The sequence below is a fragment of the Lycorma delicatula genome, chromosome 12 (genome assembly GCF_047948215.1).
Source record: "Lycorma delicatula isolate Av1 chromosome 12, ASM4794821v1, whole genome shotgun sequence".
Classification (NCBI taxonomy): domain Eukaryota; kingdom Metazoa; phylum Arthropoda; class Insecta; order Hemiptera; family Fulgoridae; genus Lycorma; species Lycorma delicatula.
The window spans coordinates 62137678-62164673 of record NC_134466.1 but is presented as its reverse complement, the minus strand read 5'-3'; the positions used below and the strand labels follow the sequence as shown (position 1 = coordinate 62164673).

The 26996-nt window shown below is 32.9% G+C and overlaps 1 protein-coding gene across 1 annotated transcript in view; it reads right to left on the bottom strand.

Annotated features, from left to right (window-relative positions):
• LOC142332777 (uncharacterized) overlaps nucleotides 1-26996 on the bottom strand; it is a 288220-nt gene that overhangs the window by 120887 nt on the left and 140337 nt on the right. The window lies entirely within an intron of this gene.

The window sequence follows — 26996 nt, the reverse complement described above, 5'->3', positions numbered from 1 at the left end:
TAAAAAATTATTTCACTTTAAAGATTCTTTTCCTTCCCTTCGTTTTATATGTTAAAAAAGTAGGCTATTGAATTTAATGGTGATCGTACATCTATTCAAATTGATAAACGCTAGGGACGTAAATAAAAACGCTACGATCGACGAAATCATCACAAAAATCTACGATACCGTAATAAATGATCGCCTGACTGATAGTACATGAGCTAACTGTCATCCCCAAAATCGCAATAGACCATGTCTCCTAAATTTCACACGATGTTCTGGATATGAAAAAGCTTTAATATCCGCTGAGTTTAATGTTTTATAACATCAGATAAAACTTGGATTCACCATTACACGCCAGAGACAAAATATAGGGTGGAACAGGTAAAAGAGGACAAAAGAGAGGAAAAACGGTTCTATTTACAGAAAAAGTCACGGTTAGAATTTTTTTGGGGGGAATTCTCGTGATGTGGTGCTCATAGATTACTTAGAAAAAGATAGAACCATCAACTGGAAATATAAGGCTTCATTAGTGAAACAATTGAACAGTGTTATTCAGTGTTATTAAATATCCCCACATATGGTAAAAAGAAAATGCGGTACTTACGTATTAACGCCACTGCAGCTAGAGCTTTATTTAAAAACAAAGAAGTCAATCGGTGGGAAATGGGCCGATACAGAGTTTAACATAAATAAATAAATATTTATTTTATAAATATAATTTAACCAAACTTAACCTACGCTCGCTAATCTTGACTAATTAAGGCCGTAATTTTTTGAGTATTTATTTAATAAAAATTACAACATTTGAAGAACATAAGAAAGAAGCCGTAATAAAAAAGGGAGTCAGACAAGGATGTTCCCTGTCTCCGTTACTTTTTAATCTTTACATGGAACTAGCTGTTAATGATGTTAAAGAACAATTTAGATTCGGAGTAACAGTACAAGGTGAAAAGATAAAGATGCTACGATTTGCTGATGATATAGTAATTCTAGCCGAGAGTAAAACGGATTTAGAAGAAACAATGAACCGAATAGATGAAGTCCTACGCAAGAACTATGGCATGAAAATAAACAAGAACAAAACAAAAGTAATGAAATGTAGTAGAAATAACAAAGATGGACCGCTGAATGTGAAAATAGGAGGAGAAAGGATTATGGAGGTAGAAGAATTTTGTTATTTGGGAAGTAGAATTACTAAAGATGGACGAAGCAGGAGCGATATAAAATGCCGAATAGCACAAGCGAAACAAGCCTTCAGTAAGAAAAATAATTTGTTTACATCAAAAATTAATTTAAATGTCAGGAAAAGATTTTTGAAAGTATATATTTGGAGTGTCGCTTTATATAGAAGTGAAACTTGGACGATCGGAGTATCTGAGAAGAAAAGATTAGAAGCTTTTGAAATGCGGTGCTATAGGAGAATGTTAAAAATCAGACGGGTGGATAAAGTGACAAATGAAGAGGTATTGCGGCAAATAGATGAGGAAAGAAGCATTTGGAAAAATATAGTTAAAAGAAGAGACAGACTTATAGGTCACATACTAAGGCATCCTGGAATAGTCGCTTTCATATTGGAAGGACAGGTAGAAGAAAAAAATTGTGTAGGCAGGCCACGTTTGGAATATGTAAAACAAATTGTTAGGGATGTAGGATGTAGAGGGTATACTGAAATGAAACGACTAGCAATAGATAGGGAATCTTGGAGAGCTGCATCAAACCAGTCAAATGACTGAAGACAAAAAAAAAAATACTATTACTTATTATTTAAATATTCAAATTGCAATAATAATTACTGAATTTATTAAATAAATGCTCAAGAAATTACGGTGTTAATTAGTCAAGGTTAGCGAGCGTAGGTTAAGTTTGGTTAAATTATATTTATAAAATAATATTTATTTATTTAAGTTAAACTCTATATCGGCCCATTTTCCACGGAAATCCGATTGACTACTTTGCTTTTAAATAAAGCTGTAGCTGCGGTGGCTTTAATACGTAAGTACCGAAAATGCTTTTTTCAGTACGATAATACACGTATACCGTCTCGGATATTTATTATAAAACTTCATGATCCTACGGTTCAATGCTAAATGCGTGAAGTGCTAAATATGCGCTAAATTTGCTGGGTCTCATCGATTACTTTATTTTTTCAAACCTGAAGAAATGATGCGCTAGATGAAGATTCACTTCAAATAATATAAAAGCCACAGCTTTTACCCTGAAAATAAGCGCTTGTTGTGACAAGCGCTTATTTCCAGGGTTGGAGAAATCTCATTATGTTAACAGCATTAAACAATTGGAAAATTGTTGGTCTAAATGTACCTAAATTTATCAGAAATTTTTGTGTTTTCTTTGTCAGGCCGAGAATTTTGTGTATTATTCTATTATGTACAATATACGCTTTCAAATATTTATATTTGATAAATATATAAATTGTTATGTATGGATATTTTTTATAAGCGTGTACATAAATAAATATATATATATATATATATATATATATATCACTAGATCACGAATATATGGGATAAAAGGAACGAACATTTTATCTTAAAAAAAAAATTGTTAGTTTTTTTAGTACAATTTTTTTTGTTGAAAATTTTTGTTCCATCTTTTTTGTTGCTTAGTACAATAGAGAAAAGTCTATTGTTTTTTTTTTTTTGTAATGGGAATGAAAGGATGAATGACTAACTAGTTTTTATTTTAAATAAACGTGACAAGTTAAAGTGAACAAAGCCAGGGATGTACTTTCATAGGGTGGACGCAGATAGGAATATCATACTAGTATTATCTATATGTTGAATGTGTGTGTGTGTGTGTGTGTTTGTGCGCGTGTACGTATATGTGTGTGTATTTGCATAATGGAAAGGTTTCTTCTTTAGAAAAAAAAATTCATGAAAAAGACCGTTTTATGTAAAAAAAAAAGTTTCTAAAAGTAAATTTACAGAACTTTCTTTTTAATACGTTTTTAAATAATTTTAATATTTTTCTTTAAATTTCGATTACGATTGTCGATTTTTATAAATTTTATTTCAATTGATGTACAAATAAAAATACCGGGTGTTAAAAAATGATGACAATCCTTAAATAATTTCACAAAAGATAAATTTATCAGAAAAAAATTATCACACACTTCTATCTCGAAATGAAAATTATTCTGAGATGAAAAATTGGTCTAAGAATATTTTCCTTGGAGTGTACTATACGCTACTTTTAAAACTAGCTGTAAAAAAGAAAAAAAAAATTAATACATTTTTGGTTAGAGTTGTGGTAGGTCGCTGTTTTTTGGGTAAAAACGTTTGGTTTTTAATGCTCTTTAAAATTATTTATGACAACACCGCTCTTTCAATTTGTAATTTTTTATTACCTTCCTTGAGTAATTCGAGATTGGTTGTCTAGCATTTAAAAATAAATCGTTTGAGATTGGAGCATTTATTTTACATTTTTAAGTTTAATGGCTGAAAAATATCTTGTAAAATCCCAGAGTTATATTATTATTATTATACAGCTGTTTCAATCTTTTACAAGATGTAGCCTCTTCATGTCTAGTTCGACAGGTAAGTCTTCAACAGTTCCCGCCATGCCTGTCTGTCCTGCACCGTTCTCTGCGCAGCAGAGGGTGGTTCCAGCCACCCTTCTTATGCCTCTGTCCCATCGGTCTGGTGGCCTGCCTCTTGGCCTTTGCCGCTCTCTTGGACTCCAGTAAAGGACCACCTTTGCCCACCTTCCATCACATCTTCTCGCGATTATATATATATATATATATATATATATATATATATATATATATATATATATATACACACACAGGTGAACAACATAAAACTACTGAACCCTTAACGTAATCGCTGCAAAATCGGTATGTTAAGTTGGAATGAAATTTTATGAATGATACGGATAAATTAAATGAGAAAAATGTTGCATTTATTTACCTTATTGTTAAAAAAAGATGTTCATAATTACCACTATGGACATCGATGCGCTTTTGTGCTCGACTAATCGATCATATTGAGAGTAGGCTGACGCAAAACGCTGTTGTCAATTGCGTTATTTTTCTCGTTGAATGTTCCCTTTCAGTTCATTAATATTGTAAGAGATTAGATGCATAAACTCTCTCCTTTAACTAGTCCCAAAGGATAAAATTGCAAGTAGACAACTCTGGGGAACGTGAAGGATATATTTCTCTGCCGACAGCTCGCTGTCTGTCCTTCAGTTGTATAGTTGTAACACGGTATGGTTTCAATTTTAATTCATGAAAAATTTTACAAGATGTGTATTTAATACCAGATTGTTGGGAAACTTCCGTAGTGATTTTTTTGGACTGGCAGTAGTTCTCCTTTCAATATCGGCAATAGCCTGTGGAATCTTAACGGAAGGTTGCCTATTTCGTTTTGCATTTGACACTGAACCTGTTGTACATCATTTTTTAACTAAATCGTGTATGCTTCGCTGGGATACAAGCATTCGGAAATTTTTCTACGAATACTTGACGTGATTCTTCAAACGATCCAGGACGAATATCGACCTTAACTATAGCTATCCTCTCTCCTGGATTGAATAAGGCATTTTACACAAACAAAACTGAATTCACAATACTGTACTTCAACAAAACGTATACTTTTTTTTTTTTTTTTCCCCCTACTCTCCCCAACCGGATATCCATTTAAGTATACTCAGTCGGGGAGAGTGTCCTTTTACTCTAAGGGAGTGTCCCCCGCCCACCGGTTGTACACCCGGCACGGAAGGTTAGCTCCCCCGGTCTCGGATCTTTAATTTTATTTTATTCGCCTGCCTCTAATCCCCCGCCTCGGAGACGGGGTATGGCTACGCCACCTCCCATCCCCTCAGCAGGGAACCGGGTCTCGGTCATTATGCCTTTGCCTCTAATCAGCGGCACCGACCCCACTAAGCGCCGAGGCACCCGCAGGAGCGGCACCGCCAACCGGGACTCGGTCTTTTATTTGTCCCACACTCCAAAGGAGTTCCCCCCCCTTCTCAGGAACCCGCACACCACGGCGTACGGGCCCTCCACGGAGGGACTGTCCTCCCTACCCTAATTTCACAAACCCCTTCTTCTGTCCTCTTCTTCCTTGGTGCGTAAGATTTCCCCGGCAAACCTACGGAACCGATCCCAGTTATCGTCACTATAGACCATCCAATTTAAAAGGTTTTCAGGTGTAAGTCCGTTGTCCGAAATTTCTCTTCTATTTGGAGCCCATCTTGGGCATACAAACACAGTGTGTTCCGCATCATCAGTCTCTGGGCAGTACACACATTGTGGGGTAGGTCTTTTTCCAATTCTAAACAGATAATGGCCGAACGAGCCATGCCCCGTCAACAGTTGTGTCGTATAAAAATCTACATTACCTATTCTATTACTAGTCCACATATTTATGTTGGGGATTAGTCGCCTGGTCCAATCCCCAACTCTAAAGTGTGTCCATGTATCCTGCCACTCTTGATCAATTAGCCGTTCAATCTCATCTTTGGACATACCCCTATATCTAAATGTTCTTCGTTTAATTTGTAAATCAATAGGTAGAACCTTCGTTAGTATACACAACGCGTCGTATGACACTGTTCTGTATCCCGCGGCTACACGCAGTAAAGCAAGCCTGTGTACTCTTTTTAATTTTGTTTTGTTTCTCTGAATATTCATTGTATCTCCCCATATCGGGGCCGCATATAAAATTGCTAACGTGGTAGCCGCAGTTATCAGTCTCCTTATTACCATTTTCGGTGTACCATGGTTCTGGAAAAGAGTCCTCAATGCCTTAATCAAAGGGGTGACCTTGTTACAAATCATCTCTACGTGTTTGCTAAATCTTAGGTTTTTATTCAAAAGAACCCCTAAATACTTTGCTTCTTTGACCTCCTTAATTCTCTCTCCTCTAATACAAAACGCATACTGCAATGACACATAACCACCTGACAAACGGCAGCAACAATCAGTAGTAACATATCCATCCACTAGTCGCGCTAGTTGTGTGAGAGTCTTTCATAAATAGTGTTGGGTAGCGGTTTCATTATGGGTTCGGTTTTATGTTGACCACCATGTACATATATATAGTTTTCTGGACTCCCGGCTGTGTTCGTTATTTTCATGTTTGTGAGAACAATTCTGATAAACGATTAAAGCCTGAAAAACTAAATTTCCTCTAACGCTTCTCTTGTTATTGATGTAGAAGCTATGGGACGGTCTTACTGTAAATAAATATATCTCTTTTGGTTACCCGTTCCATTTCCAAGCATGACATTACGAACGAACTTCTATCATGTCGCCAGTATGTTCACGATCGATGTACTGAATCAGTACATCGATGTACCTAAAACCATTTCTATTATTATTTGACCATGTTAGCTCTACAATGATTTCATCACTATTTACTCGTAAGGAATTTAAGTTCAACTAGCATTGTAAATTTATTGCAGCTCGAGTTGGGTGTAGCGATTTGAGTCAGCAGCAAACCGTGAATCACACAATTACGCTATTTCACAGGTCCGAGATACCTTCATTCTTTCAGCAGACTTTGAATAATAAGAACAGTTCATTTTCTTTCTTGAAGGCATATTTTTAAGGTAGATAATATACTTTCTCATACTTCTATTTTTCCTGTTTAGCCTCCGGTAATTACCGTTTTGATAATACTTCAGATGAATGAGGATGATATGTATGAGTGTAAATGAAGTGTAGTCTTGTACTGTCTCAGTTCGACCAATCCTGAGATGTGTGGTTAATTGAAAAACCCAACCACCAAAGAGCACCGTTATCCATGATCTCGTTTTTTGTATAAAAATAACTGACTTTACTAGGACTTGAACGCTGGAACTCTCGACTTCCAAATCAGCTTATGAATACGTGTTCACCACTAGACCAACCCGTTAGGTTTACTTTCTGATACGATTTGTACTTATTTAAACCTCTTTAAATTTTGTGGGATGTAAATAAACTGTTTTTTCACCGTTTTCGGATTCAAGTTAAATTCTTGAATTATTAAGATAATTTCATTACACTAATATCTCGCTTTGGTTATATATTTCAGCATTCAGGGTTAAAAATAAATCTGGATAATTTTATTTTCATCAGTTATAATTTTATCTGATATCTTCAGACCGTAAAAAACGATTTTTATGAAATTTTATAACATGATTTTTGAATACAGATCATGAATATTATTTAATGTTAAAGTTACTGATGGAGGTGAGAAGATACTGGTCACCATAGGTTTCGAAAGGTTTTCTAAAAAAAATAAGAATAATCATTTTACATATTTTCTTTTTTCGCGTATTATATTGTTCCTCTTAATTTTTTCACAAAATAGTAGTTTATCAAGGATAAAGCTCTCGGGTAGTCATAAATGCACTTCTTTGAAAGATTTTTAAAATCTATATTAATTTTATAAAAATAAAATTCATCTACCGAGATTTAATTTTAACAGTGTGTTGTACAAGTTACTGTACTAAAACGGACTATGTTTATGTAACGACATGTTAAGCTAATACTAATATATATAGCGGTTTTCTTATATATAATACATATATATATATATAAGAAGGTAAATCTGATAACTTATGATGTTTGATGAACAAATCGTTTGTTAAATAATGGCAAGATAGAAATTCACGAGGATACAAAAGCAAGAGTTATGAGGTAAGGTAGATAGGTACTTTCCCTTACAAAAGCACGCATTAGTGTAAAATTAATGATCACTCAACAGATTCTTGGTAGTTATCTACATTCACCACACGTTGGATTAAACGATTAATAAATCTAATTAAAAGAAATTCTATTGGTTTAATTTATTTTAAACTTTTTAAAATTTTGAGTAAATATGGAATTAATAATCCATCAATTAATACCAATTAATAATCAATGCAACGAAAAAATTACTCTTACTTAGAATTTTCATACCCTTATTTTATGAGTTACCGTATATTATAAGAATTTAGTAGAAAATATATACAAGAAAATTGTTAATTTTTCGTAAGTTTTCTGAGTTATACTCACTTGCATATGAAGTTTAAGAATTATTTAAAATTACGCATGTAAAGGACTTCTTTCCTTTTAAATCCTAATTTCATGGACTATAATATAAGCGTTCCAACTAATTCGTTTATACATGATATAAATAAAATTAGTAATTAAACTAGCCGCAAAGGCGTGCCGTAGGCATGCCCTCCGCAACTAGGCTCTCTAGTGGGGGGAGGGAGGGGGGGTTACCCTGGCAGGGGGCGTCTCAGAATTAGATTATTAGGTGTCCAAAATTGATTACCTCTTGTATAAAAATATTTTTTTCTGAATGAGGAAAATTGATATAACGGATATCGGGAAAATTGATATAACGAATCGGGATTTTCCGCTAGTGATCGGTACTTTCCGGTGCCTACTTAATGGTTATAGTTCATTATTTTACGAACAAAATCAATTAAAAAAATGAAAAATTTGACGTAGACACCACATGGCTTCCTTATAAACACATTAAATTACATATACACATTTTTTGCTGTACTTCCTTTAAACATATTTTATTTGAAAGTGAGATACGATTATCTAATTCTTTATTAAAGCGGTTAGTTACACAATTGCTGAAATATTACGTTTTATTAACATCAAATATTTATACAATTATTAATTCAACAATCTTACATGAAATATTAGGATCGAATAAAAGTTTCTTTATTACTCGTATTACTAGATCAGTATTATTCGTATCTTCGTGAATTGCTGATTAATGAAAGTTTCATATTTCTGGTGTGTCGTATAAATAAAAGTTAAAAATAATTAAACCATTCCGTTTAGTGAATTCCTGTATGAAACATTAAAAGATGATAAATATTAAGAGGAAGAAAACTTTAAAACCAAAGAAAGAATAAAAAGATTAGAGAGGATAATGAATATAAAGAGTGAGAAACTTTGAAAACTAGAGAACGTATACAAAAATTAAGATCAGAAGAATCGTATGAAACCAAAGATCGATTAAATGATTGGCAGCAAAAAACAAATAAACGAAATGTTGATCAACTCCGACTTAGGGAGAATATTGTCCGACAATGTAGAGGAGTAATGAACTAAAAGATAAGAATTATTTGAAATTTATTAAAGATCGGAAATGTATGCCTCAGTGTATATGTTGTTCTTGTGAGGGTATATTTTTCAGTCACTATGTAGTTAACTTTAATGTAGATAAAATTAAACAGAAATTCTAGAATAATTAAATAAAATTAAACTAGAAAATCCAACAATAATATGATTATAAATTATCATTTTCAATTAATATTAATAATCAGACATTTCACCAAATCTATTACATGTACACATATATTATATTGACTATTAAATTACATATACAAATTTTTACAAGTCCATAAAATTTTATTTCACTAATAACTTCTGATTTTTTTTTCATATTTTTTTTTTATTGTTATTATTGAATTATTATTTATAATAAACATTTTTTTACAATCACGGTTTAATAATTATTAATAAATCAATATATTTAAATAAAAAAAAAGAAAAGAAGATAAGTCTGATTCGAACCGATGTACCTTCCATTGTAAGATCCAAATATTTTATTAATTAGAAAATTATTTGTCTCCAAATGGAACCAATGAAAGTAAGTATACCAATTACGATATATCTTTGAATAGCTATCTACGATGGCTTATTACTGTAGTTAAGAAAAAGTCCGAAATCAAAATATTGTTGGATTTTGGGCTTTTTTGGACACTTGGTTCAATCGACTACAATCAAAAAGAAGGTACACAACTAGATGTTACAATAGTCCTAAATCCAAAATTTCAACATCCTACGACTAATCGGTTTTGAATTATACGAGATACATACGTACGTACGTACAGACGTCACGACGAAACTAGTCAAAATGGATATTTCCGTTGAAATGTGGAAACTGAAATTTTTCGCGATCGCAATACTTCCTTTATTTCGTACAAGGAAGTAAAAATTGAAAAAAAGAAAGAACTCAGAAAGATCTAAATTGGGCTTTTTTAAGTAGAAAAAAAAATACATTCCACAATTTGAAACCAACAAAACCGACTTGCTATATACCTAAACTTACAGGTAAATAATCTCACTTTGGCAAATTCGTCCTAGAAATTAAATTATTAGATAATTGTTTATATTTTATTATTTTTACTTTTTATGGTAATTAAATAAAATTTAATAAAATAATATCGATAAAATGAAATAGCAGATATTTTTATAAAGGAAAAGATGGGGAGGGTACCCAAAGGAATTTATTTAAATAATTATACGTATGATCAGATTTTGAATGATAGGTAATGGAAAATCATTGAATAAATTGTTGTATATTTTAAAATATACAAGCTGTTATGCCGTATATTAAACGGTATTTTCATTGTAAAAATAAATGATTTTGGGTTATTATTAATTGAATGAGATTACTATATGAAATACCTTACAAAATGAAAAAAACAAATCATTAAATTCCTCCTGAAATTCAAATGAGAATTTCCTTTTTTTAATTTCCCGTCTACATAACGGTATACCTCTAGAAGGGAAAGTATTGTAATCGGTCCAGTTTGGGCATATGTGATTTTCCCCGGATGATGACGTATTTACACCTAGGGAACCCAAAAAACCGGATGGAAATTTTCCGGATCCTAATGTTCATATGTACGTGTGTTCTGTTTAACCTCTAAATCATCTTATACCTTCAGAACTACTGAATCGATTTTCATCAAACTCTACGATTACTTCTACATAAGGGGAACTCTTGCCATTACATTTTCAACTTAAAAGGTCAAAGGAATAAGAATGTAGAGCAAGGTCATTCATAGCATCTCAAGATTTCGCCCAATTAAGATCATATTTTTCTTAGACGCATTTGTTAACAATTAAAAAATATCAATATTTGAAAAAAAATCGTACCTCCACTCCAAAAAAATGCTTTAAAATACTGTGCTATTTTGTGACGTCACAGTTGAACGAAAGAATTAAATAAATGAATTATATTTAAAGTGTAAAAAAGTAACTCAGTCTGGCTGTACTCAAACCCGATCGCTCGGTTGATTAGGTACCTGGTGCGTTAAGCCTAGTGACTACACCACTCTGCCGACCGTATAAGCAAAATTTTTACTATTTAAATTGTGAAATTACATTAGTTTAGTTATTCGCCGCTAGTACCGCCGCCCTCGCGCAAATTATATACGTTATGCGCGCGCGGTTTAGTTAGAGTTATTGAAACCCACCGGGTTAGTCTAGTGGTGAACGCGTTTTCCCGAATCAACTAATTTGGAAGTAGAGAGTTCCAGCGTTCAAGTCCTAGTAAAGTAAGTTATTTTTACACGGATTTGAATACTAAATCGTGGATACCGGTGTTCTTTGGTAGTTGAGTTTAAATTAACCACACATCTCAGGAATGTTCGAACTGAGACTGTACAAGACTAAATTTCATTTATACTTATACATATCATCATCTGAACGGTAATTACCGGAGGCTAAACATGAAAAAGGTACCACCACATCCACACGAATTAAATATGCACGCGCCTTTAGGAAGAATTATTGAATTAAATAAACGAATAAATATTATATTAAAATAAAATGATAAACATATTAAATTAAGTTATTTGTGTAAAACTCCCATCAGAAACGACCAGTAGTTATAGGTGTTTCCCGGAACATGGCTTTAGCTAATTGACGGGTTCTATAACTGTGTTGTCAGCTTTATTTTGTTGAAATTAAAAAAAAAAATGATTATGTTATTTAACTAAAATAACTAATTAATGTTATTTTAATCATCGTCTAATTAACATACAAAAAATAACTAATTTATTTTTTTATCCGTAATTTCTTAATACATATCGCATATTTATGTGGATTGTGAAATAAAATTTGTGAAAGAGATTTGTTTAGAAAGCTTTGGCTTGAGGGATAAGGAAACATTCCGTCAATGTCTCTATTGGGAATATACGGCATCCATCAGTACGACTATTTTTAGATTGAAACAAAAGAAAATATCTGAATTTGTAATGATAAGAGTTTTTTGAGATAAAGTAAAGACTTAATAAATAATTGAATAATATAATTATAACAGTTATTTAATTATAATACTATACTAATTTTTAATTTTATTAGTAATAAAATTTAATAAAATGATAAAATACGTTTCTGATAATTTTATAAAATTTATCTTATAATTGTATTCTTCAAGCTCGGCTACCCCGGCGTTGAATGGACTTTACGCAGAATACAGTAAGAATGCATCAATTAAATACAGTAAAACTTGGTTATAACTAAATTCAAGGGGGTCGATCAAATATACCCATTACATCCGAGTGCTCGGTATTTGCGAGTTGCCACCTTCTAACCGTAAATTTTTACGCCGTCATTATCTGTTATAATTCAAAAAATATACTGTATACCTAAGAAGAAGTTGTTTTAAAATAATGTCTTATATAATAGACTAACAAAAAAATTTAGATGTAATACAATTTTTAGAGAAGAATGGATTAAAGAAAAGTGTTCAGAAGTGGAAAGAGAAATGAACATTGGTAAAATAGACAGAGCATACAGGAAAGTTAAGGAAAATTTTGGGGTACATAAATTAAAATCTAATAATGTGTTAAACAAAGATGGTATACCAATGTGTAATATGAAAGGTAAAGTTGATAGATTAGTGGAATATATTGAAGAGTTATACGGAGGAAATGAATTAGAAAATGGTGTTATAGAGGAAGAAGAGGAAGTTGAGGAGGATGAAATGGGAGAAACAATACTGAGATCTGAATTTAAGAGAGCATTAAAAGATTTAAATGGCAGAAAGGCTCCAGGAATAGACGGAATACCTGTAGAATTACTGCGCAGTGCAGGTGAGGAAGCGATTGATAGATTATACAAACCGGTGTGTAATATTTATGAAAAAGGCGAATTTCCATTAGACTTCAAAAAAAGTGTTATAGTCATGATACCAAAGAAAGCAGGGGCAGATAAATGTGAAGAATACAGAACAATTAGTTTAACTAGTCATGCATCAAAAATCTTAACTAGAATTCTATACAGAAGAATTGAGAGGAGAGTGGAAGAAGTGTTAGGAGAAGACCAATTTGGTTTCAGGAAAAGTATAGGGACAAGGGAAGCAATTTTAGGCCTCAAATTAATAGTAGAAGAAAGATTCAAGACAAACAAACCGACATACTTGGCGTTTATAGACCTAGAAAAGGCATTCGATAACGTAGACTGGAATAAAATGTTCAGCATTTTAAAAAAATTCGGGTTCAAGTACAGAGATAGAAGAACAATTGCTAACATGTACAGGAACCAAACAGCAACAGTAACAATTGAAGAACATAATAAGCCGTAATAAGAAAGGGAGTCCGACAAGGATGTTCCCTATCCCCGTTACTTTTTAATCTTTACATGGAACTAGCAGTTAATGATGTTAAAGAACAATTTAGATTCGGAGTAACAGTACAGGGTGAAAAGATAAAGATGCTACGATTTGCTGATGATATAGTAATTCTAGCCGAGAGTAAAAGGGATTTAGAAGAAACAATGAACGGCATAGCTGAAGTCCTATGCAAGAACTATCGCATGAAAATAAACAAATACAAAACAAAAGTAATGAAATGTAGTAGAAATAACAAAGATTGACCAATGAATGTGAAAATAGGAGGAGAAAAGATTGTGGAGGTAGACGAATTTTGTTATTTGGGAAGTAGAATTACTAAAGATGGAAGCAGGAGCGATATAAAATGTCGAATAGCACAAGCGAAACGTGCCTTCAGTAAGAAATATAATTTGTTTACATCAAAAATTAATTTAAATGTCAGGAAAAGATTTTTGAAAGTATATGTTTGGAGTGTCGCTTTATATGGAAGTGAAACTTGGACGATCGGAGTATCTGAGAAGAAAAGATTAGAAGCTTTTGAAATGCGGTGCTATAGGAGAATGTTAAAAATCAGACGGGTGGATTAAGTGACAAATGAAGAGGTATTGCGGCAAATAGATGAAGAAAGAAGCATTTGGAAAAATATAGTTAAAAGAAGAGACAGACTTATAGCCCTCATACTAAGGCATCCTGGAATAGTCGCTTTAATATTGGAAGTACAGGTAGAAGGGAAAAATTGTGTAGGCAGGCCACGTTTGGAATATGTAAAACAAATTGTTAGGGATGTAGGATGTAGAGGGTATACTGAAATGAAACGACTAGCACTAGATAGGGAATCTTGGAGAGCTGCATCAAACCAGTCAAATGACTGAAGAAAAAAAAAAAAATTTTTAGACGATAATACGTTTTGCTTTCAAACAAAACTGTAAGCGTTCAGTGAATTCTCAAAAAAAAAAAATGGTAATAAGTGTGCAGTAAAACTTACCAAAATCATCAAGGAAAGTAACAAATGAACACCGCAAAAACATCTCTACGTCACACGGTTTTACATATAAATTTTATTTATTAAATCTAAAAAATCATTCTGATCTATTTTTTCTTAATTCTAACAGAATACGTCAAAACTTACTTGCCCATACAAAGTAATTAGCCTTAAAATAATCGTTTATTTTTGTTTGTTTAATAATCTTATACCAGTAATCATCAAAACAGTAGTTTATTCGAGTACTCCACAAATTCATCACTTACATTATTAGTCTCACTAAACTACGTTAAATCTTTAAAACATTCTTTGGTATCAATCATCGATACGACTGAGAGAGTAGTAGATTCATCTTTCTTTTCAGTTTCAGCTTCGCTATCATCTGCACGACTGAGTTATATCGATAATAATGTTTCTTCATCAGTCGAAATTTCTCAAGTATGTACCTCGTCATCGGCTGTTGCGTAGTCATCTATTGAGTATTTTTGAAAGACTGATTTTTTTTGTTTAAGAGTTTGAATTCGTTCTGAAAGCAGTATATCGTCGTCTTCATCGTGGAAATCTTCCATCGAAATATGACGTGTCATATTTTTTAACAAGAAACACTAAAATGAAAACGCATTAATTGACGAGACTATAGTATTATTGTACTGTATTTGGCTACCGGGTATTCGATCGATCACGAGATAAATGTAATTATTGATAGTCATATATGTTTTAGTAGTTTGACGGGGTATACCCTATTTTAGTGATATATGACAAGTGGGAGGTAGGACAAGCAAGCGAGTGGTGTTATGGTACCACGCTTATTCCGCTCGTGGTTTTAGGTTAGCTCTAGGAGCTAGTTAGGTCACTGGTCGCTAATAGCCGTTTGTGGCACAGATATTCGGTCTTATGCTTCAGGGCGACCGAATGGGGTGGTGGCGAGAGAAATGCCAAGCAAACCAGACCGATCGATCACTTAACGAAATACTGTTGTTTAACCGATTCTGTGATACGGTACTGTACTTTTAAACTGAAAATTATGACTGCTGAATTTACCAGTAAGTGTAGGACAGGTAATCTTTAACCACGACCCTTTGCAGACTTTTACTTTAATCGTTTAAAATGTGCTATAGAATTCGATAAACGTGATTGGGCGGTTTTGATGGATCATTGTTTGGTCGAAGTCTTTCCTGGAATTTTTCAAACAGAAAAACCGGAATAATTAAAATAATTACCAGCCTTTGTAATACCGCAATGGAAATTGTACTGTACGTACTGTACATCGATCTATTATAAACCTTTTGATCACCCTTCAGACCTGATCTGAACAAGCCTAAGATAAAATGTCACAATTTTTACGTGTAAATCGTAAATGTATATTTCGTAAACGAGGAAATGGTAATTTCCTTGCGTTGAAATTATTTGGTTGTTATTTACTTTTTTGAATTACAGTATTTAAAAATACGAAAATGTTCGTAAAAAATAAAGTTTATAATACGTCGATACCTCGATAAAAGCAAGTCAATTTATCATTAGTGAGATAGAAAACAAAACATATCCCGGTATTTTGCTCTTTACAACAAAGTTTTTGTTACAAGCGGGATAGTTATTCGCAGGTTCCACTGTATTTTTATTTCTGGTTTGTATATAAGGCGGGAAGAGGGGTTAGTAAAAGGCATACCCACGATAGTTTTATTTATCTCAAAGCTTTCACTATAAAGCGTTTGTACTTCAAAAACACTTAATAAAAGCATCATTAAATAGGTCCAGACTTTACTCTATAGCTGACCTAATCCGGGAATTTAACGTGTTAACAATGAAATAGCTCAACGTCAAAAGTATTGTTTTATATATTAACTTTTTTTTTTTTGTCTTCAGTCATTTGACTGGTTTTCTATCTCTGTATTTGAGCCCTAATTTTTTTAAAATGCTGAACATTTTATTCCAGTCTACATTATCGAATGCCTTTTATAGGTCTATAAACGCCAAGTATGTTGGTTTGTTTTTCTTTAATCTTCCTTCTACTAGTAATCTGAGGCCTAAAATTGCTTCCCTTGTCCCTATACGTTTCCTGAAACCAAATTGGTCTTCTCCTAACACTTCCTCCACTCTCTCAATTCTTCTGTATAGAAATCTAGTTAAGATTTGTGTTATATATTAACAAAAATATAAATCTCTTTAATACCGGTGATCATTTATAATCTGAGGCCAGATTAAATCCAGTCAGCTACACGGACAAAAAGTGGATGTTTGTTGTGCAATTTCACGTAGGCGAATCTTCATGACATTCTTTCACGGCACAGTGAACAGTGAGCGCTACATACAAATAGTGAAACAATTTGTAAACACTTACCTGCTGACCGGCTAGAGTACGAGCGGTTTCAGAAGGTCAGTGCTACTGTTAACGATTTGGAAGTCGAGAGTTACAGCGTTCAAGTCCTAGTAAAGCCAGTTATTTTTACACGGATTTGAATACTAGATCGTGGATACCGGTGTTCTTTGGTGGTTAGGTTTCAATTAACCACACTTCTCAGGAATGGTCGAACTGAGAATGTACAAGACTACACTTCATTTACACTCATTACATATCATCCTCATTCATCCTCTGAAGAATTATCTAAACGGTAGTTACCGGAGGCTAAACAGGAAAAAGAAAGAAAGAAAGAAAGTGCTACTGTTAACAGCCAACAACATTATCATTCTCTTGAATCAGTATTTTCATGGACAAGTGATTTTAAAGGGGTTGTGGCCCCCTCGTTCTCCTGATTTATCTCATCCTGACTTTTTCTTGGGGGGATACCTTAAGGATCCTGCTTACAAAACTCATCTTCACATCGTTCCCGAATTTCAAAGCGAAATTGAACGTTGTGTCGCTGTAATTTCTCAAAAACGTTGTAACACGTGTTTAGGAGCATGCAACGTCGTATTCAATTATGTGAATCACATAATAGAGGCCACTTTCAACTACTGTTGTAAATACTCATTGTTTCATAAGGTTGTGTCACTTTTTGAACATCCTATATTTTGTTAATTAAATGGTTTAAAAAAGGTAATTTCTTTATTTTTTTTTTGTACATTGTAAAAAATTGTAAACGTATTCCTTATGTAAAAAAAATAATAATAAACGAACAAAAATTTTTAATTTCCATCGAATAATTTATGAGATTTTTAATTTTCCAAATTTTGTCTTATATTTTAAAATCATTAGGACAACTAACGGCATTTTTCGTTATTAGTTATTGAAAAATTCGTTTCACCATTGACTTTTTGATCAATTTTACATAAAAAATTCATGTATCACACGTCGAAATAATCCCACATAAAATTAGATTCCAGAATTTTCGGAATTTCAATAAAATAATCATTTTACACCCTATTAAATATCTGAACTGCTTTGTTAGGTGCATTCAGTTTTACAATATGATACTACTTTTAAAACTTGTGTAACACACTACAAAGATGAACTTAATACGAGGAAAGTTTTCAAATTAATGAGACTGGAAAATCATTAGGAAGCTGTCAAATAATAATGTCAGAGAACATAATATCACTGAGGTTAGCTATTAGAAATTGTATTCACTGAAATTTAATAATACTGTATTGTTAATGTAGAAAGTAATGCTCCTTTTCAAAATCTGCAATAAGTGTAAGTTTTATTTCTCTCTATATTAAAAAAGTAATTAGTATTAACTTGTAAAATAAAAACACTTAGTATTTTATAAGTTGTTAATATAATTTTAAACAAATTTATGATTTCAGTAAAATTAACACAAAAAACAAAATCTTCCTATACCTAACTTCAATTAGAGTATGAACTCAGGTCATTACTTGTTTGAATCTTTAAACACGAAATATACTGTCCTTTTACCAACAAAACAAGAGATGATCGCAAATAACAATGACAATTTTGTCCTACAATTCAATTTATTCAAAGTCACCTCTTACTTTACTGAAAAATCAAGAAACAGATTCACAAATTTAATAACCCTCTAATTACAACATATTTTATCTCTCTCTGCTCTGATCCGTTTTCGGGAGCGAGGTTAATGCCTACACCCTCCCACCTTAGCTCCATCTCTGAGTTCTCAACTCATCCTTACAGCGAATATCTCAGCTAACCAGGGCCCGATGCCAAAACTCCTATCTTAGCGAAGTAAGCATCCAGGCGGGCTCCTAGCCAGCATCAGACTCCCACAGCCATCCTGGCAGGGCTAAGAATCTAAGGAAGCCAGAAACTATGTTTCACTCCCTTACGGTTTGCCAATTAACTCACAACCGAAATAGCTTCTTTTGACTTCAGGATTGCCTTACCCACTGAGAAATACCCATCAAGTTTAAAAGAAGTCATTTGACAAACTGATTAATCATCTCGGAGAAATCCCGAGTTTCCTGAAGAAAACTGTAGTTAGGTGTAGTTTTATCCCCTGATCGTGAGGGATTCTTACCCACTAAAATCCCCTCTTTACCTACGTTTTCTTCGGGGAAGGGGACTGCTACCGTATTATTTCATTTCGGAGCATACTGTTTTACTTTTTACAAACTCTTCTCTTTATACCATCTTCCTAGACAATTACGGGTCCATGATCCTTAAGTTGAACGTATTCAACATAATCCGATACCGAATCACAGCTTAACATTGCCTGGACAGTATTGTAAGGAAAAATTTCCTCTAACGGCCAAATAGAGATCCTTTCGTCCAGGGCATAAAGGCACAAACATCCCAACCCTGTAGGGGAAGACACCCACCTAGTGACGTTCCGATCGCCACACCGTCCCCCCCCCCCCGCGTTATTGTCCTGTTGTGCTTTAACGGGAATCGTCTTTCGCCCTCTTATCCTTTTACATCTCATAGTAATAAGCCTGGCCTCGTTGGGATTCCACGGATGTAAATGCCTCGGTAGACATTTAGATCAGTGATTTAATAACTCAGCTTATTGCCTTCGCTGTAGGCCTCGTTCGGACATAAAGGTACAAACAATAAAGTTATGACGTGCGTCATCACTTTCTCGCAGAAGCGGGGTGGTATTCCCTCCCATACGATAGAGGTGTTTGCAGAAGTAGCCATAATCTGTGAGGAACTGGGTGAGATAAAAATTCACCTCACTGTGCGTTTGACCCGAGTAAGGTTTCAGGTACTCAGGTTTAGTACTCTTCCTTGCTACGCACTTTCCACATTTCCTGCCATTTATCGAATGTTTATGGTTTTTATTAATATTTAATAATATAATTGTTAAAAAAAAAAAGAAGTGAATATAGATTGTAATCTATATTACATTATAATCAAAAATTACAATAAATGCAGTAATATACTGAGCTGATGGTTTGTCCCTGTCTTTGTCAATCGATCTGTTGGCTGGCATACGCGAGACGGGGTTGTTGTTCAATCTAACCAGATGACATCATTTGATTACTAATAATATGACACATTTGTATATATAATACAAACAGAACAAACTATTACAATACAATGATTAGTAATCTAGACACTGCAGTTTGTGAAGAGCAAACTTTCAGCTCACGTATAGTAATTAGAGTAATTATAGTGAAATCGGATAGTTCAGTACTGCTCTCTAATGACAAAAAAAATAAAGACGGAAAATGATTAAAACAGTATTGTACATTTTGAAAACAGTAATAAATTCGTATTTCATATATTTTATAATATAAATTACAACTATGAAAAGTATCGTTTTAAAAAATACCAATTTTTATAACAAAAAACCACTGACTAAAATAAACACACACACACACACACACACACACACACACACACACACACACACACACACACACACACACACACACACACACACACACACACACACACACACACACACACACACACACACACACACACACACACACACACACACACACACACACACACACACACACACACACACACACACACACACACACACACACAACTTAATCTAAAATATTTTATCACTTTAGTTAATTATAATATTTTTTCGTTTATATAATTCAATGATTCTAACTAAAGCGCGCGCTCATACCGTACTTAATTCGCGCGGGTGTGGCGGTACTAGCGGTGACGGTCGGCATTAACTAATTTCACAACTTACAGAGAACAAATTTTGCTTGTACGATCGGGAGACTGGTGTAGCCGCGATGCTTAACCCGATGCTTAGCCCGGTTACCGAGTCAACCGGGCTATCGAGTTACTTTTGAAAACTAAAATATTATTAATTTATTTAATTCTACCTCTGATATGTGACGTCATAACATTGTAGACGACTACAACAGTATTTTTTTTGTGAAGAGATACGATTTTACAAATATTATTATTTTTTAATCGTTAACAAATATGCCTAAAAAAAAATATGACCTTAATTAGGAGAAATATCGAGATACTGAGGGTGACCTTTCTCTACAGCCTCATCTCCATGACCTTTTAAGGTCATGGAGACGAGAAAGGTCACCCTCAGTATCTTATATTTATCACCTATTATAAAGATCACCCTCAGTAATTATATTTTCAACTTAAAAGTTGAAAATATAATTACATCAATGCCCCATATATAATCTGACCGAGATTGTTTAAAATCGGTTCAGTAGTTCTGGAGATATAAGGTGATTTAGAGGCCAACATCGAACACACGTACATACGAACAATTCCCATCCATTTTTTTTTTATTTTTTGTATTCCTTAGGTGTCAAAACGTCAAGATCCGCTGAAAACCTCATATGCCAAAATTGGACCGATTAAAAAACTTTTCCTTCTAGACTTATACCTCTGCTGTAATGCTTTCTAAACGGGAAAGTAAAAATAAAATAAAAAATCCTAATTAGTTTTAATGTTAAGTAAATAATTACGGTCTGTTGACTTAATTAGTATTTTAAATTTAAGTATAACGTAATAAAAAAAAAAGATAAACGCAATAAAAGAAGAGAAAAGTAAGAAAAAGAGAAATGAAATAATTAAAAAGAAAATTTTTTGGTTTAATTGTAATATATTCTTTCATAAATACGTGATAAGAATTTCAAATTAATTAATTAACAAAATTAAAATTTAGGAATATAGTAGTATAATTTAGATTAGTGCAGCTATCTACTTAATTAAAGTAGACCAAAATAGAAGCGTTACTAAGTGTTATTATTAAAAGATGGATTTTCATCTTAAAATTTATTATTATAACAGAAGAATACGCGTTTAAGTTACTGTTTAAATTTCATACAGATAACTTCATACAAATTCTATACAAATGCCTAAACAATGAAAGTTCATTAGGATTTTATAATATAGGTGTCTTTTACTTTATATTTTCAAACCTTTTTTTTTTATTTAGGCGAGACAAATTTTTAATATTAAATTGAAATCATCGTATACTGATAATAATACTGAAAAAAGATCTGTACAAACAATGATGATGATGATGATATGATAAACAAACGAACTGTTTATATATTGATATTATCTATATAAAAATTATAATTTTTCTTAAAAGAATTTTCATTTTAAATTATCTTGATAAAAACGAGTACGTAATCACTGGAGAATTTCCTCTAAAAAAAAACCATAAAATCAACGCTTATTTTTTTTTTACGTGTAATTTGATAATACAAATAAAATACAAAATATTGTCGGTGTTCGCGGATCGATTAGGATATTGAGAGATTGGTACTTATGTTTATATAGTTACTATTTATTAGTTAAAGAACGTAAGTAAAACAAGAAATAAAAAATGACAATAGTAGTAATATTAATAATAATAATAATAAGCGACAATAATAAACAACTCACAATAATAATTACAATGACAATAATAAATAAACAGATAATTATTGTAGTAATCACAACCATAAAACAATAATAAAAATGCCCTGAGGTAGATAATCCCCACGTCCGGAACACAACATCTATGTTCCACGTCCAGGGCGGCAACAGCTGTACTTCGTACATTACATATAGCTGGCTAACGGGGTTTTAAGTGTCAACGATTCAGACACACAGCAGCAGATGTGAAGCGCAGGAAATATGTATATGTGGAGAAAAAACACATGAAGGTGACCCATGTAAAGACCCTCTAACCTGCGTTAACTGTAAAGGGCATCACAATTGTCGTTCAAGAAACTGCCCTACATATAAATTAGAAACAGCGATTCAGGAAGTTAAAACGCTTCAGAAGGTCAGTTATCCTGAAGCGAAGAAAATTGTTAATCAGCGTACACCACGACCATCGACTTCTTACAAAGAAGCAGCGGCTGCCCCTTCCACATCTAAAATTAACGTGAAGCAGTTGCTTAACACGATGGCTCCAAGTCTTGCGACGATGATTGAAAGAATCATCGATTCAAAGATTGAGTCGACTCATCGGATGGAACAAACTAAACATGAGAAGGCTCACTCTCCGTCTGACGCCGTTGACATGAGAGACGCACCAGCACAGTTTAAATCACCAGCTAAACCTGCGATTACTAAGCCAGTAATTCTGAAGTAAGAATAAAAAATCTTGACTTATCTAGCAAAGAGAAACGGATCACTCTGTCGTCTAGTCACAAGCTTAAAGAAATTATGACAAGAAAATCTGAATCTACGGAAATGGAGGTACAAGTTTTTATTGAGAAACCACCAGACGTAGAGAATATAAAACCTGTACCAATAGAGCCTCCTAAAGCGCAAAGAACAGCTTCGGTGAGAGCATCTATTTCAGCTGGAACCAGTACTGCAGTAGAGATAGAGTCCGGCTCATCCGCCGCGGAGACATCATCGCTTATTAGTTTAGATTCCCTAGCAAAGATGCTAACAGCACCGACGAAACTTTCATCAACTGACGTCAGCCACAGAACGTCACTGGCATCCGAAATAGAGGAAGACGATGGCATGTCTGAGGCCTCAGATAAGCTGTCATCAGAAGTTGAGGCCGTCAGAAGAATGGAGAAACGTAAGAAAGGATGGCCGAAAGGAAAGCCTAGAAAGTAATATTCTGGATTCGAAGTTAGAAGAACGTACATTTTTGATTCATAAGAATGTGAATCATTGAAACTTTTTTTTTTTTTTTTGAAGTGCGATGGGGCTAATGATCAAAGTAGTCGATGCCCCTAAAAACTTAAAAAAAAAAAATAAAAATAATAAATGTCAATAATAATATTAATAAACAGTGATTACATATAAAACAGAATTAAAAATAATCGTCATGATTTATTCAGAGATATACAAATAATGAAAATCAGAATTCCATTGACAAAAGACATAGCATGACCGCTAATCTTAACACTTTTAACCATTAGTCTTGTATTAATAACAATAGTACAATAGATAAGACAAGTATAAAGTTCTTTTACCGCAAATACCTTTGCAATTCACAAATAAAACTACCCTAACAATTTATAAGTGAAATTTAGTACGTTATCTCTTTCATTTATAGTCAAATAGTAACTCACCAAACCATTTCTTATTTTCATGTACTGGAATTACTTGTAACGTCACCGTAATCGCGCCGAACTGAGTTCACTAGAAATTTTCTGCTTCACTGAACCCCTCACAGAATACTCTCGCTGATTCACACCTCGCAGACTGACATCATAACGTCTCGCTTAGACTAATTTTGCAGTACTGATTTTAACTGATCTTTCCTGGAGTATTTATACTCCTACCCTCTCTAACTGCTGTACCGGGGACTCAACTCGAGGCGTGAGAATGATTAACCGTCCTCATATTTTTCACATGACATTCCAAACTGTTTTTAATAAAATGATACTGAATTCAAAACAGATGAGACGTTACATGTCTATTATCAAAATTTTTCATTAATTTAGAATTTTTTTTGAAAAAAATTCATGTTAAATATATGTAATAGACAATAAATATACAATGATAGATAATAAACAATGTTTAAGCATTCCATAAAATTTTCAAAAAAAATAGTAAAAATTGTTATAAATCTTTTACCCGATTTTATTTATTAAATAACAAATAATCATAACAACTGTATTATTTCTGTAAATGTGATATATTACATATAAATGTAATCGGGTAGAACAGAACTCAAGCTCTTAAAATTTCCGACCAAAAAAGAAATAAGCAAGGTTGAAAAATGTTAATATTTGGCAGAAATTATAACAGCCAATATAATTAAAAAAAAAAAAAAAATGGGATGAAGAATAGACTACGAAAACTGGAAACTGCCTATCACCTTACGAAGAACTCTTATAAAAACAAAATTTCTGTCATATAACTCCAAATTGAGATACTATAAAACTGTAGTCCTACTAGAAGCACTGTACGGGGCACAATGTCTGAAGGTTTTTTCAGAAAAAGATATAGTAAAAAGTAGAAAAAAATTTAAGAATAATTTATGGACCAAAATATGTAAATGAAATTTAGAAATTGAAAAGCGAGAAAGAAATTTACAAACATGGAGAAAAAATAGAGGAATTAATCCGGGAAAGAAGATTACAGTTTTATGAAAATTTATGCAGAAAGAACGACCAAAGATTTATAAAACAAATATTTAATTTCTACATAAACACAGCGACAAAGATAAACCGGTTTTAAGAAAGATCTAAAAACATTTCTAAGGATCTGTGTAAGGACAGAGAGATAAATTTAGAAAAGTGATTCCAGAATCTAAGTTTCCAGAGAGAAAGAAAAAGAAGAGTACAAACCTGAATAGATGGATGGAAGAAAGGCGACAACATCAGAGCAAAAGAATAAAAACCTTTCGGTGAAAAAAAAGAAGTCAAAACTATACAAACGTGATCCGTAGTGGTCGGATGGAAAAGAAATAAATTTATATATAAATAGTGTACCCCTTCGCGACTTCGCTCACAATATAGATTCACTCGCAATGGATTTTTAATAGCAAACTTATTTTTTTATAAATAAAAAATATTTAATCGACAATATTATATTTAGATTTTCATTAAATCCTGATAAAACGGTAAATAAAAATTTTTATGAAAAATACGGAAGGAATAAACGATAAACAATGAATTGTTGCCCAAAACTTAAATAAAGGAAAAGAAAAAAGGAAGATAAGAAAATTGAACAATATTTGTTAGACCGATCCATTTTATGAATGAATTAAATAAAATAGTTCAATAAAGATAAACAAAAAATTGATTACAATCCCAAATCTAGAATGCCCATCACGGCTCGCCCACGCTCTATGGTTATTTGCGCGTCCCGTCACGATTAGAGGGTAAATGACTCGCTTCGCTCTCCCTTCCCGTTTCCCTTTCCTTCTCCCGTTTCTCTTTCCCTTACTTCGCTTTCTCCTTCCTCTTCCTCCATTTCCCTTTCACCCTTCCTCTTTCCACTTTTCTTTTTATCTTTCCCCTATCAATTTCATTTTCCCCATTTCCCCCTTTTTTATTTATTCCATATTCCCTTTCTTCCCTTTTCCGATTTTTCCCTTTCTCCCTTCTTCCCCGATTTTCGATTCCAGATGAATTTCGGTATAGGTTCATTTTCCCGCTAAGCAGAAATTATGGTAAAATTCTTTATTATTTCTAATTTAAAAACAAAGCCTTTTCCGGAAACATGTTTATTATGAACTTTTTTCATTATTTTAAACATAGAAATAATACGGCTGTAAAATTTAACTGCATTCTTCTGGAGCCACACATTCATTCTTCGCTCTGCGCGTGCACACGATGTATTAATATTACTTACATGACATATGTAATGAATTATTTCATTTTCATGCTTTACCTACCCTTTTAATCTCAACCAATTTTATTGGATCTGACATCTTCAATTATTTGCTTTACATATTCTAATTTTTTAATTCCATTTAAACTTAATTATTTATTTATTTTAAATTTAATATTATTTTATTTCATTTTAATTTTAATTAAATTTATTTAATCCCCTTCCCCATCCCCAATTTTTATTTCCCCCTTCCTCTTTCCTCTTTTATTATTTATATTTTCCCTTTCCACTTCCTTTCCCTCGTTTTCCCCCTTTTCTTCTTTCCATTTTCCTCTTCTTCCCTTTTACCTTTTTTGATTTTTACCTATTTCCCTTTTCCCTTCTTCCCCGCGCGTAAATCGGTCCAGTAGTTTTTTAGTCTTTAGCGGATGCACATATCGGAAACATTGCAATGGAATCGTAAAATATTTATGATAGCGTATGTTACTTTTACGTCCAATAGATAGCGCTGTTAACAGGAAATTTATTTTTTTATCAATTTGTACCCCTTAAAATCAAAATTTCGCAAAATCCTTTCTTAGTGGACGCCTACTTAAAGATACGAGGGTACCCTGAAAATTTCAAGCCTCTACTTATAACAGTTTTGGTTGTACGTTGATTATGAGTCAGTGAATCGGTCAGGAGATTATCTTTTATATAAGAAATGTTTTTACTTTATTTTATTAATTTTCTTATCATAAAATTACAGTTATTAACAAAAAATGAAGTCTCTAGTCTATGAAAAATGACAAATCTGACTGAGATTCGAACCCAGGACATAAAAGATCAAAGACAAAGACCTCTCCGTCACGGAGGCCTGCAAATATTATAACAATATTGATGTTTATTTAAAAAAAATTTAATATACGGAATGATACCTATTGAAAGAATACGAAATATTACTTGGCATCTATTCGTAACGTTCGATAACCAATTTGGCAAAATGCCTTTCTTTCATTTTTTCTCTCTTTTCTTTCTTTCTTAGTTTTTTCAATTTATTCGTAGAACTATAACCTTCCTC